Raw genomic sequence first — 13497 nt, 5'->3', positions numbered from 1 at the left:
TCTTTTTTCCTCTTTCCATTACCACTGTGCCATTAAGGCAGAGTTCAGTTCTTGTTTCCTCTTTCCATTACCATTGTGCCATTAAGGCAGTGTTCAGTTCCTTTTTCCTCTTTCCATTACCATTGTGCCATTAAGGCAGTGTTCAGTTCTTTTTTTCCTCTTTCCATTACCACTGTGCCATTAAGGCTGTGTTCAGTTCTTTTTTTCCTCTTTCCATTACTACTGTGCCATTAAGGCAGACTTCAGTTCTTTTTTTCCTCTTTCCATTACCACTGTGCCATTAAGGCAGTGTACAGTTCTTTTTCCTCTTTCCATTACCACTGTGCCATTTTGGCAGTGTTCAGTTCCTTTTCCTCTTTCCATTACCACTGTGCCATTAAGGCAGTGTTCAGTTCTTTTTCTCCTCTTTCCATTACCACTGTGCCATTAAGGCAGTGTTCAGTTCTTTTTCCTCTTTCCATTACCACTGTGCCATTTTGGCAGTGTTCAGTTCCTTTTCCTCTTTCCATTACCACTGTGCCATTTTGGCAGTGTTCAGTTCCTTTTCCTCTTTCCATTACCACTGTGCCATTAAGGCTGTGTTCAGTTCCTTTTTCCTCTTTCCATTACCACTGTGCCATTAAGGCAGTGTTCAGTTCTTTTTTTCCTCTTTCCATTACCACTGTGCCATTTTGGCAGTGTTCAGTTCCTTTTCCTCTTTCCATTACCACTGTGCCATTTTGGCAGTGTTCAGTTCCTTTTCCTCTTTCCATTACCACTGTGCCATTAAGGCAGTGCTCAGTTCTTTTTTCCTCTTTCCATTACCACTGTGCAATTAAGGCAGTGTTCAGTTCTTTTTCCTCTTTCCATTACCATTGTGCCATTAAGGCAGTGTTCAGTTCTTTTTTTCCTCTTTCCATTACCACTGTGCCATTAAGGCAGTCTTCAGTTCTTTTTTCTCTTTCCATTACCACTGTGCCATTAAGGCAGTGTTCAGTACCTTTCCGCTTTCCATTACCATTGTGCCATTAAGGCAGTGTTCAGTTCTTTTTTTCCTCTGTCCATTTCCATTGTGCCATTAAGGCAGTGTTCAGTTCTTTTTTCCTCTTACCACTGTGCCATTAAGGTAGTGTTCAGTTCCTTTTTCCTCTTTCCATTACCATTGTGCCATTAAGGCAGTGTTCAGTTCTTTTTTTCCTCTTTCCATTACCACTGTGCCATTAAGCCAGTGTTCAGTTCTTTTTTCCTCTTACCACTGTGCCATTAAGGTAGTGTTCAGTTCCTTTTTCCTCTTTCCATTACCATTGTGCCATTAAGGCAGTGTTCACTTCTTTTTTTCATCTTTCCATTACCATTGTGACATTAAGGCAGTGTTCAGTTCTTTTTTCCTCTTTCCATTACCATTGTGCCATTAAGGCAGTGTTCAGTTCTTTTTTCCTCTTTCCATTACCACTGTGCCATTAAGGTAGTGTTCAGTTCCTTTTTCCTCTTTCCATTACCATTGTGCCATTAAGGCAGTGTTCAGTTCTTTTTTCCTCTTACCACTGTGCCATTAAGCCAGTGTTCAGTTCTTTTTTCCTCTTACCACTGTGCCATTAAGGTAGTGTTCAGTTCCTTTTTCCTCTTTCCATTACCATTGTGCCATTAAGGCAGTGTTCAGTTCTTTTTTCCTCTTTCCATTACCACTGTGCCATTAAGGCAGTGTTCAGTTCTTTTTTCCCTCTTCCATTACCATTGTGGCATTAAGGCAGTACTCAGTTCTTTTTTTCCCTTTAATCTTTCCATTCCCAGCATGTGATATAGCAGGCTTCATGGAATGGTACTGGTGCCCTCTATGGTTGGTCAGCGTTTTATAGCAGAGCCTCTGATGCAGCAAACACAACAGAAATTCCTCCTGCCAGGATTGCAAGGAGAAACAAATTAATGTCATCAAGTTACGTCAATTTTATTCCAGTGTTAACCCGGAAGTTACCAGGTTATTTTGTCCGTGTTGTAGTCGAGGCCATCACAAGACCAGACAAAAGACGACACACAAGATCAGTCACAGGTTACAGTGTGAACAATGACAAAGGAATGCTTTTGTTGCAGGTCATTTGAATAGCTTGTGACTTGAATTCAGACCGGAGGTCTTCTGTTGGTCTTGTGCTGGTCTTATGTGGTCTTAAGTGGTCTCGACTACAACAACACTGTATTTTGTACCATCTCACAGCTGAGATCTTGGCCATCGCAAGCCTGAATTTTTTCAACAGGGGGCGTGCATATGGAACACTCTTTATCAATACAGATGTGGAGTTTCAAATCAATCTGACATACAACTTATAGTTGATATGGCCATTTGAAGTTGAAGGTTACTTTTTTTGGTTGACCTGTTGTGGGAAAGTGGGTGCTACATGAGAACAGTATGTGTGATTTTCACAGAGCTGCTGTCAAAGTGACTGTAAAAACCTGCTATACGAAACTAAAGGTTTGGCTCGTAAAAAAGTGGAAAAGTATGGCTGACCTCTTTCACGTGGCCAAGCGGTTAGGGTCTGTGGCTTCCAATCATATGGTTGGAGGTTCGAATCCAGCTGCTGGTGGTATGTTGTGGCCCTTGGCAAGCCACTTCACCCCTGCTTGCCTCTCTCTACCCAGGAGTATAAATGGGTACCAGCATTAGCTGGGAAGCAACCTGTGATTGACTGGCATCCCATCCAAGGGGGGAAAGAAATATTCTCAGTCATTTCATGCCAAGGAAACCACAATAAACACTAGCCTGATGACCCAAAGTGGCTTGGACAAGACTTGCTTTTTTTTTTGCCTTTTCTTTCAGGAAAAAGGGGTGCTCGTAACAAGAAAGATACATGCATGTACGATTTTCACGAAATTGGTGTCAAAAATACAACAAAAGAGATACTGAAAACTCCTGAAGGCTTGACTACTGTACTGTGGCGATATCAGAACAAGTCTTGCGGGACAGATTCTATCTACTCCCTTATACACAATTAACTGCACAATGGGGATTGTCGTAAAACCTGAAAGGGATTGGGTCCCGTATTGGCTTGAGTGTCTATATTTGAAATCTTCAATACTGCCTTGACGTTACTTTATGCATGTGTCTGTGACATCAACGTATGGCCTCAACATCATCTTCAATACTTGAAAAGACAACTTACAGTCACTGCAGAAGACAGACTCCTCCTGGATGGACAGCACAGGTTTCTTCCACTCTCACTACCATCTCTGCTTCTATCCACTTGCCAACAATTGCCCTAACAATAAAGAAAAAGTTAACTGGACTGGAGAAATACAAAGGCCTCTTTTCTGTCAATTAATATGAATGATTCCAAAGCCATTTTCATAACTAACCACATGCTGCCGGGGGACGCAGTTCAGGTACATAGGCTGAACACACGAAACCGGGGAGCCCGAAACCAGACAAAAGAGCTGGGCCTTGTAACAAAGGACCGTACTCGGAACAAAAGACCGAGCTGCTGGGAATTGCCAACATTTTTTCAGTTGTCAATATCAGAGGAAATCCGTCATTGTTTTGAAAGATTATACCACTATTTGTGGCATTCATTGCGAGTGAATTACCACCGGGGACAAAATGAAGCGCTACAAAAAACAGCGATGAGCGATCAGTACCGCTGCACGCTAATCTGGCTCCGGGTCGCGGAAAATTTCTGTGCAGCCACGGTAAGTTGGCAGGGGCACAAAAAGTCCAATGGGAACAGTTTCCATACAATGTAGATTGACCGCGACCATGCTAAACATACGAACCAGACTACTGCCTACAGGGAAAATGGTTGTATGGTTCCCAGCCTCCAGCTCCATGTGTACAGTACAGCAGCATGCTTCGCACATGCAGTGAGGCGTGCCCAGAGCTGTTTCTGTACCAGTTTGTTGTCGTGGCAGATTTGGCCAAATTCATCTGATTTTATCTTTGTTTTAGTCAGATTTTGCCAATTTTATCATGATTTGTACAGTGCAGGCAATGTGATCAGCTGGTCTTATTGGGCCTAACACAGCCAACAAACATTCTGTTACAGTTCAACTCCTCTGCTAAAGGTTGTAGACTGCTGGCCCTCTTTGATTCCACAATCTGACCGTCTTACTTGGACCTCCATCAATGTTTCAAGAGCAGATATTATGACAATAAGGGGCTTGATCTGTGGAATTAAAATAATCATAAAATGATTTAACCAATTCATCCATTTATCATAAAAATTTCTTTTTGAAAGACAATTATTCATTTTCATGTTATTTTTAAGGGGCTGCAACAAAATGTTCAAAGATTCGAAACTGTGGATTTCATCAGTAAATTTTGGGGGAAATTACACCCCAAGACAGGTTTACCGTCGGTAATGTTCTCAGCCAGAAAATATTTGTCATCACATCTACAAAGTGTATAACATCCGGCACTGTGCAGTCTCTGTAGTTTTTAGTTAAGTTCTCTAAGACAACGGAAATTAACACAGAACCGTACATTTTTTTGATGGGTGCACCAAGTGGCAGCTTCAACTTGATTTTTAAGAAGAAAAGATTTTCAGCTGAAGCAGATACATTATTCAATTTATGCCTGATCTTCCTGACCCTATGGGGGAGGGGAAAGGTTATCTCCCCCCCCCCACACACACACAGTGACATAACACCTTCAATCGCTTTCTGTCCCATGCAGCCCCCCTCCCCCATTCAAAAGACGTCTTCCTCTCTTTTTTCCCCTTTCACGAGTGGAGGGTAAAGCCACCACAGCTGCCTAATTGCAATCAAATCAGAAGGGTTAGCAGGTGTCAATTACATGTACATGTGTATGAGCATGATGTCATATCCAGACTTACATGACTCCATCGACCAGTCATCTCTTACCTGATTGCCAGCTGCCAGGTGTGTATGAAGGTGTGGGGTCCAGCATCTAAGTGTGCCAATGCAATGCAGGCGTGTAGGGTGCATTCGATTACATGGCAGACCTGGAAAAACAGCAAGCTATCACAATAAGAGAAACTCCAACTAACTGATGAAGAATCTTCAACGGCAAAGTTACAGGGAACTGAATCAACAGGGACTCACACATCAATTCTACATGTAAGTATCAAAACCAAAAATACTGATCAGCTCTTAAAAAATGACCAAACTGAAAAATTAAATAATACTTGAAAACCATGAACAAAAGTTAAACCCAAAAAAAGAGCTGGGAGGGGGCTGTGGAATCACAGCTCAGCCAAAACTTGATACTTCTCCACTGCCGTGCTCAATGTCCATGTAGGCGGGCCGGCACATACAGTGTGTGCAGTCTTGAACTTCAAATGACCATCAAACAAAACAATATGTCAGACTGAGTGGACCTAATTTTTACAAAATGAAACATGGGACGGCAGAGTCACAGTGCCAGCTGTGACAAGTCACATGGTCCAAAATAACCCGGCTTTTTTAGCATTCACAAGCACAGTGTGTCAAACAGAACTTATAAGAATACATGTACATGTACACTCAGACTTCAATCACTGACTTTAACAAACAGGACTCAAGCAGAAAACCGCACTCCAGTTATGTGGAACAATACATGACTTGTAAGTTGACTTGTCTCTGCTGATCTGCTTCACCGAGTATCATGGCCACACTACATGTATGTGGCCAAATTAAATACAAGGAAGTTGCAAAAGTTTAAGACCACCTGGAATTGTATTGGCATTTCTGTCACTGGGCCTGCATTACATTGTCTCATTGAATGGTGCATAACATCACTGTACAATGTAGTAGTGCTATCTTTATACCCATTTGAATGAAATCTTTTGCAAAGGCAGGTCTTGTATGATATTTTGTCTGTAAGGCAGCATGGGTAAAACAAAATCAGAAAAAAAAGTCTAAGTAATCAGAAAAAAGGGAGGGCACACTAAACATTAGACTGGTTTAACATTTCAAATCATGGAAATGTGGTAAAATAGCTGTTTAACCAAGATACAAAAGTTACACATTGAAAATAAACAAAAGTTGCCATGATTGATTGGTTTAAGTTTGGTTTTTCTTCAGGTTGATGCATTTTATATGAGTGGTCCTAAACTTTTCAATGACTGTACTGGTATACTACATACTTTTACAGGCATGAAAGCCTAAGGGGAGCTACTCTTATGTTAAAAATAGATTCATTCAAACCCATGATAGATGCTACGTGTAGTTGAACACACCTAATGTGGGGTGCAGCAATTAATGTTCTCAGAGATCACCACAGCTGCTGGTGTCTACAGTTGCACATGTTCACTGCCAGTGACCTTGAGCAAATTGTAACAACATTATGGTACTGAGACGACAAATAATTCACCAACAGGTATAATGGTCAGGAATTTGCCATTTGGGCAAATTCAACATGATAAACTGCTGGGTGAATTAATCAAAAAGGCAATTGAGAAATACCTGTATGTGGCTGATACCGATCACGGCCGGGGAGCTTTATCCTAATATTTATGCCTTCCTCCACTTGTTTCTAGTTTAGGAGTCCTGGAGCAGGGCCAAGTATACAGAGGTATAGTCCACTAGTCTGGCCCTAATGAAGTTGAGTCTCCAACGTGCCACTCTTCGACGTTTCCTTGACTTTCTTCATCCATCACTGCCACACCTCTTTGCTGAAAAACTTTGAATTCATTCAGTTACAGTAAATAATGATATTATAAGCTTCAAAATACATGCTACTGATCACCTCTGTGAACAATTTTGGTGTCATGAAATTTAAAAACCCGAACTTCAAAAATGACAGCATCTGGAGATTGGCACAAATTCAGCTGAACAAATCTCTGAAAATCCCACATAAGAAGTTCTTCAAAGATGATAAATTCAAGTAAATTACCCCTAAATGTGCATACATGTACAAACTTATTTTCAGAAAAACACGCCTAACGTTAGTAGTTACTTTCTTCATCATGGGTACATTTTTAAAGCGTTCATTTTGCACTTCAAAAAAAATAATAAAAATGGAAATCAGGTCAATAGACCTACATACAGTCCATAATTGATGTAATTGGAAAGGCTTTGGAAGTCAGTACAGTACGCAGTGACAGTAGCAAGTGTGAGAACTCAACTTTTTGTCATGTATGATGCAGGCCGACATAGGCCTATGTGATCATGGATGAAGGCCTATTGAAAGGTAGACCCGGGGGCATACTAAACATCTGCTTGATTTTATGAGCTGGAATTGCAGCAGTATGTTCACTACTTACGGGGTAAACTATTCCCTAGGTTGCTAATTGCAGAAAATTCACCTTTTCCTCATTTGGAGGAAAAAAATTTGCCTTTTTGTTGCCGTTTTCCCACTCCGGTGAAATTTTGCCCCACTTGTACAAAACTGCTGGCTGCTTCGTCACTTTCGTGTCACGCCACAGAGTGCGAGCCGCGCTACCGATGATTTGCCGAAAGCAGTGTGTGACTGGACAGGGAACCAGCCAACAGCACTGCAGCTTAGCTGCACATGTCAGTATAGGACTATATGTGTAAATATAGGGAACATGCAATGTTAGAATTCTGGAAATACTTATATGCCAGAGTTTGTCAGTCTAGCAAGAAAGACTGGGATTTTGCCTTCTCATCTGTGGTAATTAATGATGCATCCAAGTCCCTGGCCTTCCCAAATTACAAGGCCAGGCATCTCATTCAAATGTCAGTAAATTTACATGAACAGCACATGCAATTTTAGAATTCTGGAAATACGTGTACTTTAATACAGGTAGGGCCTATGCTAAAGTGTGTCGAAACTAACCTGCCTTCCAGAGTTGACAAGACCGAGTTGACTTGGGACCAAGCTGACCTGAGACGGAGTTGACTCCAAGCGAGTTGATTCCAGACCAAGTTAGCGACTTCACACTGACAATCTGACATGACTGATGAGTATACGCCTACAGTGTGTGCACATTGCCATGTTTTGCCGGACCATATCCAAATCTTTTAAAAAGGCAATTTTTAGAGTCTATAAGTTGCTGAGACTGATGGCTCTACATCATCCTGATGCAGTTGCATCAAATATTTCAAAAATTCCAATATGCACAGCATGTCAAAGTGAAGTTGGGCTAGCACTCAGAAAAAAATATTTTTGACCTTGTTGGGCTTATATCCGTGGGATAGCTAGCTCTAGTACTGAGTGGAGCGTTGGTAATATTCCTCTTTTTCGATTTTGGACGGTATCGCTTCGTATGACTGATTCCTTCCAAAATCGAAAAAGACAAAGAGTGCTCCACTCAGTAGAGCTATGGCCTGGTATTACAGCTGTACGTGAACACATTATCACGCCCAACGACTTGCTTGGGTTATATAAACAATTTGCAAGATGTATGCAAAATCAAAGAGATGGGCATATAGGCTGACTAAAGTTCAGTTACGCACGCCATTTTCACAGAAATGGGCCATGTACATGTACTGTAGGCATGCCTAGTGTTGATCCTAGTCCTACTCCTAAGAATAGTCTCAACATAGTCTAGACTTTTCCTTTCTCCATTATGTCATGGTCTCAAGGACTAGGCCTATGAATTTTTATTCCTGTGAAGTATAAATGTGGAATAAAAGAGCAAAATACATTGTACTCACTCCATATCATGTAGGTGTGCCAGCGATTCCTCAGAGACTATTCTTAGGCGTTGCCTTGATGATACACGAAGTCGCGAAATCATAACGGATTAAATTAAAGCAACCACCATGCGCTCAGTATAATACGCACGTGCACGGGTACTATGTGCCACTGCACTGCACGTGTCATGCAGTTTGTCCGTACCGTATCCACAGCCGGAGGTAGGGTCCGTGTTTCACGGAGTGCCTGGCATGCAGGCGTGGTTCGTAAGGGTGACATCACTTCAGTTTAAACCACGCCCATGGACCATGGAAACCGGAAGTTAACGTGCAACTTCGGCGATCGTCGACGCGTCCAATGCGTACACTACTGCGACCCTGCTAATCCTGGCGCGTCCGCCGTTAGTGTGACGAAGTCACCTACAAACCAGATAGCCTCACCCTGCTGCTGATGGTTGCACTACACCAAATACGCACCCATAGAAAACAGAGCAAAGTCGGGCCGAAATAGCGCCGCCTGTTGACTCTCGTGAAGAGGTTGGCCTCCGTTTTTTCACTGGAAATTCAAAATTATGGCCAGGAGATCACTTTTCGTTTCACTTTTATGTGGGTTAGCCACGAAAACATATTTATTCATCTTTGAACTAAGATACCCCAAAATAGCAATAAAACTAAGCACTCATTTCTGAATGGAACCGCCCGCCTCTTTCCAAAATAAGTCCGCAATTTCGGGCTTTTTGTGAAAGAAATACCCTGAACTGGAGACTATCAGTCCTTAATTCGAGATTTGTAGAAATATTTCTATGACGCCTCTGATTATGACCTATTTTATTGTAAAAAAACCCCGTGGGATCACAAAATATGAATGAGCTCGCGCGCAGAAATACAACCATTTGGTGGAATGCACCCTGGATTGTGCTAGCTTAATTACCCCCTCTATCGACATTCCGATAGGCCGAGTTCGGGCGCCTTGTTCCCGTATGTTCACGAACAGCTCGATTTGTTATTCGTGGGTCCCCCCGCTCGAACGCCGGGAACAAACAACTGGTTATTGCTGGTAGTTAGTGACAAGCAACATGCAACATGGCGGCGTCCATGTAGACTACGTTATTCGAGAGTTAATGTTTGGATGGGTTGAATTCTTTTCTATATAAACAGGAACATTCATTTCTGTGTTGCGGAAAATAATTAATGGTAATTTTGCGAAACTTCCCATTGTCTATGGCTTTGGAAGCCATCTCTCTACTTTTTGCAGCTGTTCAAAAATCAAAATCTCACGAGTTTTTCCGTGTGTTCCTGTAAAATCCTGACGAGGAGGTGGTGTGTGATCCTGTTCCGAGAACGGTGTTCTTTAGTCGTGTTCCCGCCGTTCGAGCGCGAGAACAAGAAACCCGTGTCAAGAACAGGCCGCCCAAACTCGACCTATACTGTCAATATTCGCGACGGACAGATTCAATAGCGCCCCCATTTCCATTTTTGTTTCACCTATGGTTTTGCACCTCTCTGTAGCCAAGTGAAGATTTAAAGCATCACTGGCCTATATCACACGTCATCTAAATGCCACATGTAAGAATCAGGAGTGCTTCAATAATAATGGTTTAGAATCCAGAATAGACCGATCACGCCAGCTATAAGTCACGTGACCTATAAAGGGTATTAATTAAATATCAACAAACAGGGTGTCCACCAAAAGCAAAGTGTTTCATAAGTATCATTTACCAAAACAAAGCCAACGGTAGGTACCGTACCCAGACTACTGATGTGCTGGGTGCTACACGGTCTATTGGCTTTATTGTTTGCAAACAACACTCAAAACACGTTGATATGGGGTTGATACCCACTTAAGGTCATGTGATTTAGCGGACGCAATCGGTCTTCTGAATGTGCATAATTGATAAGCCACTCCAGACTTGTTTTGAGACAGAAAAGGGGGTGGAAATTAATTACGGCTCAAAAAGGACTGATTTGTGGAAATTGTTGAAATGTCTGTGGATCCTGAATAAGATATGGCATACGTCAGGTATAGAGTTGCACAGTGGCATGGGAGAAGGGTGACCAAAGAGGGGTGATTTGCTCGATCACAAGGGCGCTTATCAGTTCTCCCTGGCTAAACTGTTCCAACTAGTGACCACAACAATTTATCAAGGCGATTGCGCATGTGGGAATCATGGCAGAAAGCGCCCCCAGCATCTCTTTGGACTTTTTACGGCATTTTTATTTACAGAGATTTTCTAGACCGGTGGGGCGAAGGGGCGAAAACGTGACAACCCAAATGCCCCGTTCCAAGCCCCCTTCAATTTGCCGTCGAATGAAGACTGAGTGTACCCCCTCCCTACATATGCCCAATCTTCCCCGCCAGCCACGAGAGACGTCTAAGGTCAGATACAAAACACGTGACTTGAAAATAGTTACTTTGCAGCCAAGCCATTGGCCGAAGAAAGTGGTTCGCACACACCGGAGAAATCGATAACAGGCACGCAAATTCCTCCAGCGTGTAGTCTGGAACATTACCGGTAAGTCCCCCCCCCCGATATCAATAAATAAATAAATAAATAAATAAAAAATAACGCAGACAAAATAAATTTGGATTCGTGTGGCTCAGGTCAATGAGTTTTTATTTTGCAATAACCTTGACCGCATGGTGTGTGTTTAAATCAGAAGTTCTAGTCATTTCAGCAGAGTAGATGCGGACCATGGAAGCAAGCCAAAACGAAATATCGACAAGCATGTCGGTTAGGCTATATGCGGTTACAACTCTCAATAAGTATATACAACCATGCATAGAAAAAATCCTTACAAAAGTCCAACATTAGACAACGCTAAATCCATCAAAGTAGGCTACACACTATGGACACAATAATGAAACATTTTGTGTATAAAAAACTATCATGTAAATGGACCCTCAAAGGCCCCTTAATTAATGAATGGCAAGCAAAATCATGTATACTTTTTAAAAAAAGTATGTATCACGAATTACAGGGTTTGCTAACGCAGACCGCCGCAGGTCTCTTGATATGTGCATGAGCATACGGGGGCTCCTTTTTCCGATTTGCTTTCAGATGAAATGACTAAAATCATATTCTCAGTGACGTGGTCCACTGTGCATATCTGCCTCGAGCAGAAGCACCCCTCATCGGTTGAAAAGAGCCCCGTTGGTCGGGAGTGTTCATTTTGTTGGTAGTGACGCGACCGTAGCGCGTGCATTTTATAGTCGTTAGTGAACCAGCGAAGTTCAGTTCCGCCCAAAGGAGTTTCCGCTACTAAGAACATTGCGCTCTCTCTTGGTCCAACTCGAGGCTCATAGTCATAGGTGCTTGTTTTGATCAGAAGCTGGAATATTATAAGTTATTAGTTTTCGGGGCCTCGGGGGAATGTGAAATGAACGACCCCTTTTTTAGACTTCAGAGTTGCCAGTGTTTACGACAAGGAAGGCAATCGGGTTGCGCGGGCAGGCGCCGCATTGGGCAGCATTTACAGCGCTGCCTGAAAATCAGTGCGCCTCCCAGTGGGGTGCTCCTGTACGCAGTCCACTCGTGAGATTGAGAAGGGGGAGTATAATGCTTGGGGACCTTCGTTCTATACGCCAATGCAGTTACCGAGAAAGAATCAATCTTAACCCACTCGACGGACAGACTCAACATTGGGAGAAGCAAAGGGATGGTACCCTCCAATATCAAGTTTCATAAGAAAGGGCGCTTTTCTAGCGAAATTAAAACTTTAGGCGGTGCTTTTGACTCTTTTGCCCTCTTCCCTTCCTCACTCGTTTTCCTGGTACATGTAATGAAATAAAATGACTTTAGGTAAACAAAGCCGAGGTAGTTTGCCGCTCTACCCCAGGGCAATTTTGAGTGTATGGTACCAGAAATACTTGCGCACTATTCTAGTTCCGGCTCAGTTTACTGCGATTTGGGACCAGTCTATGTTCATTATCGCTGGTTCCTTAAATTGACGAAACAGTAGTAGAGGAGTTAATGAAGTGCTGTTTTGAAACACAGTTGGAAAAGTTGACCAGTGATTCATCGCTTACGAATGCTGGGGTTTACACGAGCAAATGGCGAAATGATTAGATGATCAATCTCTGGAACACACGGAGCTCTGGCAGTGCCATCCGACTTGTTGAGATCTTGACTTGTTGAGATCTCAGGATAACGATAAACTAGCGATGATACCGGTGTGATTTCGCAGGGATAACCACAAAGTAGTTTATCACCGGATTACGACATACTGAGAAAATCAATTACCCCCACGGCCCGAAAAAGTAAGAAACAAAACCGAAAAATAAAATACAAACAAAAGAAGGAAGTCGACGTGCTGAGCTTCTTATCAAGAAATAATAACATCCTGGAAAGAGGATGCCAAGATTATGACATAACTTATCAAAGGATGACGACATCCCGAAAATAAAATAAAAACAGAGATAATGAAATATCTCTGGAAGGTTTATCCTCATCTTCAACGTGGCGTCATCCCGCGATATTTTACAATCTCGAGATGTTGACTTTTTACTTTTAAAGATAGCGTCTCCCGTGACAAATTAAATCATGATGTCAAAATCTCAGCGGTAAATCGACATCCCAATATAAAAAAATGTCAAGACTGTTTCAAACAATTATTTCTTTTAACATAGGCCCAGACGAACACGGCTCACAATAATGACAACAGTAGCAACCTATTCTCGGTGAGGGCGCTGTGAAGGATGGCCTTTAAGTCCCGATCCCATAATATTCAATGTATTTCTCCTCACGTAAATAAACTCGTTCTCCAGTTAAACTGCTAATCTGAAATAGACAATTTCAGCAGTGACCTTGTAATTAAGTCAGATACACTATCCAAACTAACGGTCATTGTTAAAGCGCCATCTCTTGATCATTTACAGCCATTTTCTCTTCCGGCGTCCAGAAAAAAATGGACGATGCATTTATTGCTATAGTTTAATACTGCTTTTCTTAGATTTACATCAGAAACATTTTTATATACTTCTCACTTATGCTATTC

At 42.2% G+C, this 13497-nt stretch overlaps 1 long non-coding RNA gene across 3 annotated transcripts; it reads right to left on the bottom strand.

Moving 5' to 3' along the window:
* Positions 1-1333: 1333 nt before the first annotated feature.
* Positions 1334-8867, bottom strand: LOC110973788 (uncharacterized). 3 transcript variants are annotated; one of them, XR_015424006.1, is made up of 6 exons: positions 8524-8867; positions 7703-7884; positions 6367-6583; positions 3132-4925; positions 2480-2657; positions 1334-1873 (listed from the first exon to the last, which is right to left on the bottom strand). It is a non-coding gene; the product is annotated as an uncharacterized LOC110973788 (long non-coding RNA). The 3 variants fall into 3 exon arrangements; XR_015424007.1 differs by lacking the exon at positions 2480-2657 and having other exon boundaries at positions 1335-1873; positions 3132-4127; positions 4825-4925; positions 8524-8863; XR_015424005.1 differs by lacking the exon at positions 2480-2657 and having other exon boundaries at positions 8524-8866.
* Positions 8868-13497: the final 4630 nt, after the last annotated feature.

The sequence above is a fragment of the Acanthaster planci genome, unplaced genomic scaffold (genome assembly GCF_054643075.1).
Source record: "Acanthaster planci isolate LZ-2023a unplaced genomic scaffold, COTS_SCS Contig75, whole genome shotgun sequence".
NCBI lineage: Eukaryota > Metazoa > Echinodermata > Asteroidea > Valvatida > Acanthasteridae > Acanthaster > Acanthaster planci.
Note: the sequence above shows the minus strand (reverse complement) of the source record. Positions and strands in the feature narration are given on the sequence as shown.